The 6,811-nt window shown below is 40.8% G+C and overlaps 1 protein-coding gene across 5 annotated transcripts in view; it reads right to left on the reverse strand.

Moving 5' to 3' along the window:
- Positions 1–5,664, reverse strand: part of mef2cb (myocyte enhancer factor 2cb) — an 80,146-nt gene extending 74,482 nt beyond the window's left edge. For 2 of the 5 annotated variants that reach the window (XM_035379259.1, XM_035379258.1), the window contains exon 1: positions 5,401–5,664. The gene's annotated coding sequence lies outside the window, so the exon portion shown is untranslated. The remainder of the gene's footprint in view (positions 1–5,400) is intronic. The other 3 variants (XM_035379257.1, XM_035379260.1, XM_035379255.1) reach the window with 2 other exon arrangements.
- Between the last annotated feature and the right edge of the window lie 1,147 nt (positions 5,665–6,811).

Here is a 6,811-nt window from a genome sequence, read left to right on the forward strand (position 1 = left end):
ACACACTGCTCGTGTACAGTTTGCGTATTTAGGAGTGAAGCATGTCTGTAAAACAACTGGGTTTTTATTTTATGTTAATGGACGCTTTATTTATTTATTTATTTATTTATTTATTAGTTGCGTGATAGAAGCTTTAAGGTATCCCTTCACTCCAGGTTTCACTGTAGAGAACTTTTACAATTTACGACTTTGACCAGTTGGGGCGCTCTAAAGCCTGCTTTCGTGTTTGTTCCGAAACTCCTTTCCTTTGCTTACAGCACGGGGCTCAGTCTGAGAAGTAGCCTACCTTGCGCTAAGAATCTCATATCAAAGACTGTCATCCGCAATTTCAGCTAAAACTAAACGGAATTTTTACGTTCATTATGGTTATTTATTATTATTTGTTTATATGGCAGTCTTTGTAAAATCCAGCACACATATTATATATATATATATATATATATATATATATATATATATATATATTTAAAACCGTCAAAATATTTTACCTACAGTAATTCACAAGTCCTTTATTATGTCAGCATCTTTCTATTTTATAAGAATTTCTGGATATACATTTATCCAGTTCGGACAAAACTGCACACCCTGGGCATAGTTTCCAGCAGTGATAGCTGTGTAATGAGGATTACACGGTGCATATGTTGCATTACAATAATTACCAGGTTTATTTGTCTGCAAAACTATTATTGCTTAAAAATATTATTACACTGCAAGTAAAACTGCTGAAAGGGGCAATATTCCTAATTCTTCTATTTTTGCTTGCAAATGACACTTGTATACCAGGGCTTCCCAGGATATTTTGTTTGTATGTAGTACATATACAAGCATAGTTTTGTCTCAATTCATAAAATAGTTTTGAAAATTAAAATTAAGTTACTATTAATATAAATTAATACTATTAACTTGTTCATATTATTAATATTTAAAAGATTTGAAGATAATTCACTCTGTGTATTTGCTCCATGTTGATTTTAAAGCATGTATTTTTACAGCTTTTTTTAAATGGAGTTTGTAAAATAATAACACCAATACTCAACTATCCAGTCTTCAAAATGGCAGGTGACTGTCAGCATGGTTTGACGTCGCTGAGAGGCTGTGCATTTCTGAGTGGTACGGAAAAGTTTGCGCAGGTGAACTGGCATGGCATTTGATGAAAAAAAATAGCTGTAATTCAGAATTTCAGAAATGAAAAGCACCAAGGTAAATGTCAGAGTGTGACGAGGAAAAAATCATCTACCAACTGTTTTCCACATAAATTAGCCCTAGTCAGGGATAATCATAATGTGTTTTAGCACTCCAGGAATGGCAAAATCCTTTTCAATCCATAGATCAAAATTAAATTCTCCCATGTGTTGTGTATGTGGCATGCACATATACTCCAAACAGCAAGCCTGACCATGTCTCTTTTTAAAAATGGCGGTCAGAAGTGAGAAGGCTGAAATTATATCTGTGTTGATGAAAATCACATGGATGAGGAGAAGAAGAAGAAGAAGAAGAAGAAGAAAAGAACGAGGGAAGTCGAGGGAACACGGTAATGCAATGTCCCAGCCACTCCTGGCTGCGGTTCAGGAGGTAAAGAAAGCAAATTCTCCCTCGTATACATTATTAAAGTGGGAATTGAGAGCTCGGCGTGTCGGCGTGTCGCTGTGCCGCTCGCCCCTTCCAGAGGGGGGCCGTCCCTGACGTCCCTGACGGACATCTTGGCGCCCCGCTCCAGATTATTCTGGACCTTCGTGCCTCACCTCCAAATTGTCGCCGCTCTGTCCCGGTGACCGCGGCGCAGCTGCTGAATTCCGCCAGCTTTTTTTTTTTTTTTTTTTTGCGGCGACGGCGGCTCCGTCAACAGGGCCTGTCACTCACCGTTGCCCGCCCTGCTGCCATTGGTGGAAACCGCGGTATGAATGCTCCATCTATGGTAATGGTTCTCAAAGCCCAGGGTCATTTAGCAGTGAGCTACAGTGTACTATAGGCATATTAGAGGCGAGAATGCATGGCAGGCCAATACATCAGGGCTTTATTGATGATAATCATACTAATAATAATAATCATAAAGGGAGCAATTTGTTTGGCACTCTAACTCTAAATATTCAGTGTAAAATCAACTCTGACAGTTTGCTTTTGACTCTGTTAGAAGACAACCTGCATGACTCTGAGCGTCCCTGTATGACTCCTCATACACACAGTTGGAGTTGATTTAACACTTTTTAAAGTCGATTTAACAAAGGAGATATTTCTGTGTATCAGCACTGCCTTATTGATGAGAGTCGAAAGGGGAACGCAGACGCTCTGCGGTGTTTTCGAAACCGCGCCCGCAGCCAGCTTCTGCAGGGCTGCGCAAACACAAACAACAATAAAACTGCGTGACAGCTACGCCGCCCGACTAAATATACCCGAAACGATAAGCGCTAAAATATGGAATGCAAATATGCTGATGAGTTTCTCCCAGTCAGGCTTAGAAAGAAGTGCGATATAAAAACCTCTCCTGCGTCCCCGGCTCGCTCCTCATGCAAACAAGATCAGACAGAAGACAGGCACCCAAGATTAACTCCAGATGAGAACCCCTAAACATTTCGCAGCGCGTTGTCAGGTTTTTTTAGACAGGCTGCGGCTAAAGCCTCCCCCCCTGTCCCAGTGTTCCGCACAGTAGCCACGCTGACAGAGCCCAGAAAACAAGGCCGACCCATAACCGGCAGTGCCGGAATGAAATCACGAGCAGAAGAAAATGTTACACAGTCACCGAAGGCACTTATGAGAATGAAGATAATTTTCCTTTCTGTACGAGAGGGATGTAACTATTTCCATGCGGCTGATATGTTTTGCTTCACTGGTAATTTGTTTTGAATATGAAATACACTTTTAAAAAGACAATAATATGGCTCGTGTAACCTAAGACGTGGGCATCTGGAACTCCCATACACTCCATAACTATAGCAACTACTGTATCACAGCTATAAACACATTTAAAGTTAAGTTAAGTTACCTCATTTTTAAAAGTATGTTTATTTCACTGGCATTTATGCAGCACACCAGCATGGACAAGCTAACACAAAATGAAGCTTATTAGAGCTGAAGTTAACTGAAGTTAAGAAAGGGTGGCTGCAACTGAACAATTATTTGATCCACAGCATCTCAATGCTTTCCAATTATTTTTTAATACGATATCTTGAGCCTTTGGAGACCATGAAAGCAGTTCCGATTGGTAATATTTTTTAAAGTTAACGCTGCCTCTTGCTAATTAAAGGTCATCGCAGAGTATATAATCGGTGTGAAACCTCGAATGTGTCTCAGAAGTGAAGGGGAATGTACTATGAGCCTCTGATGCAGAGAGGCAGAAAGGATTGAAAACACTGACTCGCAAGCCGGATCGTTTCAAAGGCGAACTCGGAAACAGCTCTGGAGGAAGCTACCCCACGGTGAAGGAAAACAACACGTTTCCTGTGCCCACTTTGTACCCAAGCCATGGATTTTTTTTCCTCCCCCCAAAAGATTCTGGTGCGGAATCTAAGCTTCGGAAAACTGGGTCAGAGTGGCCCAGGTTTGTCGCTCTGCGCTGAATTTAAAGTTGCATTATACCAAGCTGGAAAATGAAATAAACAATTTAAATAACCCAGTATACTGGCCATGATTCAGTCAATAACCAACCTTAACTTTGACTTACAAGAAAAGCACATGAATTACCATTTTCTAAATTAATGTTTTATTTATAAATTTTGGTGATTGTTCAACTTGGCAAAGAGTTTTTAGTGATGAAAAGTAACATCTGAACTAAATTGTGAATCAAAAGTTTGGCCTCCAGCAGACTGCATCAAAGCTACCGTGAAAAGATATTTTATTCGCCACTTTTCACTTGTCATTCAAAGTGTGATTATTTGTGAATTATTGCATGCTGATAACGGTCTTTGCACTTCCATCAACCTGTTTAACAACTTGCTTTTGTCTTTTATTTATGTATCATTTACTATATTGTTCATAACATAGAACAACATAAATCTTTTCCCATCAGCCACCATTACTCAACATTAACCCCATGGTTTGGCTCCAATAGGTTATATCAGTTATAATAATGAATGAGTGAATCATGAGGTCTGGGGTCTCTCTGGTTTGAAACTCTGGTCACGGAATTTGAGGTGCCACTGCAGTTATCTCAATGCCAATGGCCACACTGTATTCTCTGATGGGCCTCTTACTGCTGGAGTTTGCTGGATAAATCTCCCGATTTATTCATTACAGCCAGGTTTTCAGTGCGTGCCTGAACCCAGCTGCAAGAGGCAAAAGGGCAGAGAGTGTTTTAACAGAGAGACGGGTGAACAGGGAGGGAGGAGAGGTGAACGAACGACTCCACCTCGCTCGGGGGGGGGGAAGTGATCGTTGCCCTCGGAGATGGCTGTTTTTTTTCATTTCTGCGAAACGTACCCCCCCACCCTACCCCAGAGAACGACACTGAGAACTTTCGCCAGTTTGATGTAAAATCACACGACGTGTTCCTTGTCCAATGGCCTTTTCCGATAGCACAGGTTTTCACTGGAAAGGTTTCGGGGGAAGTATTTCCCACAAAACGCTGTCCCATTCAATCAATTTTCATTTTCCGTTACTGCACATTCGCCGTCAGCAGAGAGAGAGTTCCTTATTCCGTTTTCAGAAGAAAATTTGTTTCAATATTCCTTTCCCTCGGCAGGTTTAAAATGACAAATTTCCTCTGTTTCATGGTTTAGCCCCTAATGCCATACATGATCCGTAAGTAGCGAGACGTAAATTGGCATTGAAGCCTTCTGTGGCCAATTAGGCGGGTACTTTAGGGGGGCGAGCAGGTTTTTTGAAGAGAGGAGCATGTAAAAGTGGTGTCATTTCTTTCTCAGAGAGCACCGCACATCACACAGCCAGGCGCTCCAAATAATTAACCACGACAGAACCGATAACTTGAACTGACTGTGAAAAAAAACACAACACGCCACGTTCTGCCCTTTATCTTGGTAACGTAGCCACGCAGCATGAGTTACACTTGAAGGCAGAACGTCAACCAACTCGGACATCCATACCTAGCAACCGCGAGGCATTAGATATGCGCGAGAGGTGACTGGCGACAGCTGTTTGACTCGATTTCAGCCGGCTTCAGCGTTTCTCACAAAGCGTTCCTCTGTCGCGATTGGCCTCTGCCAACGGCGTTCCCGTTTCTGAAACGGACGCGTTGAAATAGCCCGATGCCGTCCGCCTCTTACATGCTTCGCTAGCATTGGTTTGTTATTCTTTGACGTACAGAATGAGGCACAAAAGTTTTCTAAAAAACAAACTCCAGCGGAAGAATACCATTGGAGTGAAACAGAGGGAGAGAGGGAGAAAGAGAGAGATAGAGAAAGCAAGAGAGACTGAGAGAGAGGAGAAAAATGTTTCCGTAAAACTCACCAGTGCCGTTGTGTGCTTCCCCAGGAAGTTACGCCCTTCAGCACCTGCTGTGGGCCAAGTTTATCAAACAATCACAGGTAAAAAAAAAAATATTGAATTAAAATAAAGGAAAGAAAGGAAAGAAAAAAGAAACGAGAAAATAAAAAGAAAATAGAAATGGCCTGCATCAATAAAGCCAGACCAGCTGGCTTTGAATAGAAACCCCCGATTTGGGTTGTGTTGTGTCCCGATCTGTCTCCACACTGAATGCGGGGACGATTTCTCCCCCACTTAGCTGGGACCCGTAGGATCAGTGATCCTTTGGCACAAGTGTCTGTCTGTGCCCAAACCACCTGCCCCTGTCAGTCCCAGGTATATTTAGCCCTGAGAGGTATCAGTAACACCCAGACCTTTGTCAGCGTTAGCACATGCACCCAGGATTACTGCCCTGCTGAAAGCATGCGGATATCCAACACAGGGGGAAAAAAAAAAGAAAAAAAAATGCCACACATACCCAACACTCTTTTAACAGTGGAAAACGCATTTACGGTAGGACTTCAGAACCCTTTATCTAAAAAAGACATCATTTCCTTAGACCCAAATTATTTCTTATTCTGGGAGAAAATACATAGCCTACATTAATACAGGAGGAACGAAAAATCTCAAAATCCCATCTCGTCTTGATAGGAATTTAATGTGTTAGTAGACTTTGGTTTCCTGAAAAGGCCATTTGGAAATGGATTTGCAAATGTACGCACTGTAATTAAGGAGAACATACAGTATGTTTTCTTTTGCGGTCAGAGTGAGTGAGTACTCATGACTATTCGACCGAAGGATTGAACTTCCCTTATAAACACTGAATAACTATTATTTTTAAAAGCATTACAAAGGAATTAAAAAGAGACTTTCTGCCTTTGTGGACACGATTTAAATTTTAATAGGGGCATGAAAAAATTGTTTATTAAAACCATTATTAAAAAAAAAATTAATTGTGGATTTTATCTAAGTTAATATTTTGTTATGCGGCAATGTGTAATTAAACTACAAGGTCAGCACAATCGCTACAGTATCTAATTTATATCATAATATTTCCACACCGGTTCCTACAGAATTCATTCCAGTTTACTCCGCCCAACCCTGTTCTGTTTACACATGAAATTCTTGGGAGAACAGGAAACAGGAAACAGAATAACTTTTTGATCTTTACTGCTTCAGGTAAATGGTAATGAATCAGAGTGAGTCTGATACTGCCAAGTCCGTCGCAAATTAAACTCACTTGACATTGCTTACAGTAAATACCAACATTTTTTCCTGAACCTCTAAGTGATCTATTCAGAAAGAAAGTCTGAAAATGCCTTGTTGTTTAAATAAGCAACAGGTGTATTTATCATTGTATCTGCAAACTTGACTGCTTAATATAAAATATATAATA

Source organism: Anguilla anguilla, chromosome 10 (assembly GCF_013347855.1).
Source record: "Anguilla anguilla isolate fAngAng1 chromosome 10, fAngAng1.pri, whole genome shotgun sequence".
In the NCBI taxonomy this organism is placed as follows: Eukaryota; Metazoa; Chordata; class Actinopteri; order Anguilliformes; family Anguillidae; genus Anguilla; species Anguilla anguilla.